This window comes from Littorina saxatilis, linkage group LG12 (genome assembly GCF_037325665.1).
Source record: "Littorina saxatilis isolate snail1 linkage group LG12, US_GU_Lsax_2.0, whole genome shotgun sequence".
Classification (NCBI taxonomy): Eukaryota; Metazoa; Mollusca; class Gastropoda; order Littorinimorpha; family Littorinidae; genus Littorina; species Littorina saxatilis.
In genome coordinates, this window is record NC_090256.1 from 1,448,314 (window position 1) to 1,450,813 (window position 2,500).

At 41.2% G+C, this 2,500-nt stretch overlaps 2 protein-coding genes across 4 annotated transcripts in view; one reads left to right on the forward strand and one right to left on the reverse strand.

Annotated features, from left to right (window-relative positions):
* LOC138981024 (secernin-2-like) overlaps positions 1 to 2,500 on the reverse strand; it is a 66,810-nt gene that overhangs the window by 36,077 nt on the left and 28,233 nt on the right. The window contains exon 1 of one of the 3 annotated variants that reach the window (XM_070353821.1): positions 1,229 to 1,291. The exons of the other annotated variants lie outside the window; for them this stretch is intronic. The gene's annotated coding sequence lies outside the window, so the exon portion shown is untranslated. Of the gene's footprint in view, positions 1 to 1,228; positions 1,292 to 2,500 lie in introns of those variants that run through there. 3 annotated transcript variants of the gene reach the window in all.
* LOC138981776 (RNA polymerase-associated protein LEO1-like) overlaps positions 1 to 2,500 on the forward strand; it is a 9,625-nt gene that overhangs the window by 1,151 nt on the left and 5,974 nt on the right. The window lies entirely within an intron of this gene.

The following is a 2,500-nucleotide window of genomic DNA, read 5'->3' on the forward strand; positions in this document are numbered from 1 at the left end:
CAGACAGATCAAGTTGACGGCACATAGAGCCACACGTGTACACGTAGGAGACAGATCAAGTTGACGGCACATAGAGCCACACGTGTACACGTAGTAGACAGATCAAGTTGACGGCACATAGAGCCACACGTGTACACGTAGCAGACAGATCAAGTTGACGGCACATAGAGCCACACGTGTACACGTAGCAGACAGATCAAGTTGACGGCACATAGAGCCACACGTGTACACGTAGCAGACAGATCAAGTTGACGCACACTCAAACCGAAGGTAAACGAGATGGAAACAAGGAAGCAAACCGGTAGTAACTCATGGATGAAAAATGTGACAGGCGAACTCTAAGACAAACACACATCAACCGAACGACTGAAAGACAGTCACTGACACGGACAGACACAGACTGGCACGCACAAAAAGTCAGACACTGAGACAAACACAGAGAAATGCGCTGACACGGACAGACACCGAGACAGACAGACAGACAGACAGGCAGACAGAAGGACAGACACTCCCCCCAAACACACTCACACATACCCACACACACACACACACCCACACACACACACGCACACACACACACACACACATACACACATCGGCCTCTAGATCACCCCCCACCACCCCTAAAAAAAAAAAACTAAACAAAAACAAAAACTATCCGTTTTTCTCATTTACAGTACAAGGCAGAAGCAGTGGAAAACCCTCTCTTGACCTAGTGGTATGTCTATAGATAACATTAGAGGCCAAAACGGAACCCCTGTGGGGCTCCCAGGAATGGCAGCCATGTGCAGCAATTTTGTTTGTGCTGATGAGTTTACTGTTTATATCCGTATCCACACCACGGGCAGCTCTCGGGCCTGGCGAGGAACATATAGTGCTGCTTGAAATGTGTTTGACACATCTGCATCCACATGCAACCTTTTTATTTTTATGTTTATCATCACAGAAATAAGAAAGACGAACGGGCAGGGTAAATACGATGCAACGAATTTTTAGAAAGCTTTGTGCGTAGATTATTTTTGTCAAAACAAGGGGACAAAAACGTATGTCTGCTGCACGTAAAGTTAAAAATGGTTTCAGCAGTAATTTATTCAATCTCCCTTGTGTACAATACAAAATGGACGTATTCCGAATCAACAACAAAATGACATATTATTCACAAAAACAAACACACAAAACAAACAAATATTCAGGGAACACGTAGAGAGAAAAACAAGGCAGAACAAACCTGCACAAGTCGAGTTGTGTCAGCCTTTAACAACAAATATAGCAATCCGCACGACGTTCGATCCGGTCAGAGTTATGAGTCATGGCCCCAAACAGCAGGAGGAAAATATGGGGGGGGGGGGGGGGGGAGGGATTAACCGATCGACTGGGACAGCTGTTCTCCATCATTCCGCACGCATTGCCGTTATGCCCTCAAATCTGCTTTGGCATGCGATAATTGCACCAGCATGATTATCGAGAAAGGTCGTGATTGTGTAATAACACGGTGAATCAAAAACAATAACAATAACAATAACACCACTTTATTGTCCATTAAAATATTACATAAAAATGGAAATATTTCTTCGGCACACCCTGCCTGCCTGTAAACGATTATAACAACAATTGTATAGGACGACACACATAAAACATAAAACATAAAAGGGATACAATCAAATATGATATTGCACTATGTAAATTTACCCTCTGTAGCAAAGCCGCGAACAGATGGTATACATGCACAACGTTTGGAGAGAAAAAAGGGCGTGATTGTGTAAGAGCATGGTGAATCAAGGCGTGATTGTGTAAGAGCACAACTGCATGGAGATGCAAACACTGTTTGGTGAAGAGTCGTGAAAAGATACACTGCAAGAGAAAAGAACAGAAAGAAGAAAACACACACACACACTCAAACACACACACAGACACACACACCGAGAGAGAGAAAAACAAGTCGCGTAAGGCGAAAATACAACATTTAGTCAAGCTCAGTCAAACTCACAGAATGAAATTGAACGCATTGCATTTTTTCCGCAAGACCGTACACTCGTAGCATCGCCTGTCCACCGCTCGTGGCAAAGGCAGTGAAATTAACAATACAGAAAAGCGCGGTAGCGGTTGCGCTGAGGAGGATAGCACGCTTTTCTATATCTCTATTCTTTTTAACTCTCTGAACGTGTTTTTAATCCAAACATATCATATCTATATGTTTTTGGAATCAGGAACCGACAAGCAATAAGATGAAATTGTTTTTAAATCGATTTCGAAAATTTAATTTTAATAATAATTTTTATATTTTTAATTTTCAGAGCTTGTTTTTAATCCGAATATAACATATTTATATGTTTTTGTAATCAGAAAATGATGAAAAATACGATAAACGTAATTTTGAAGCGTTTTATAAAAAAATAATTTTAATTACAATTTTCAGATTTTTAATGACCAAAGTCATAAATTAATTTTTAAGCCTTCAAGCTGAAATGCAATGCCAAAGTCCGGCCGTTGTCGAAGATTG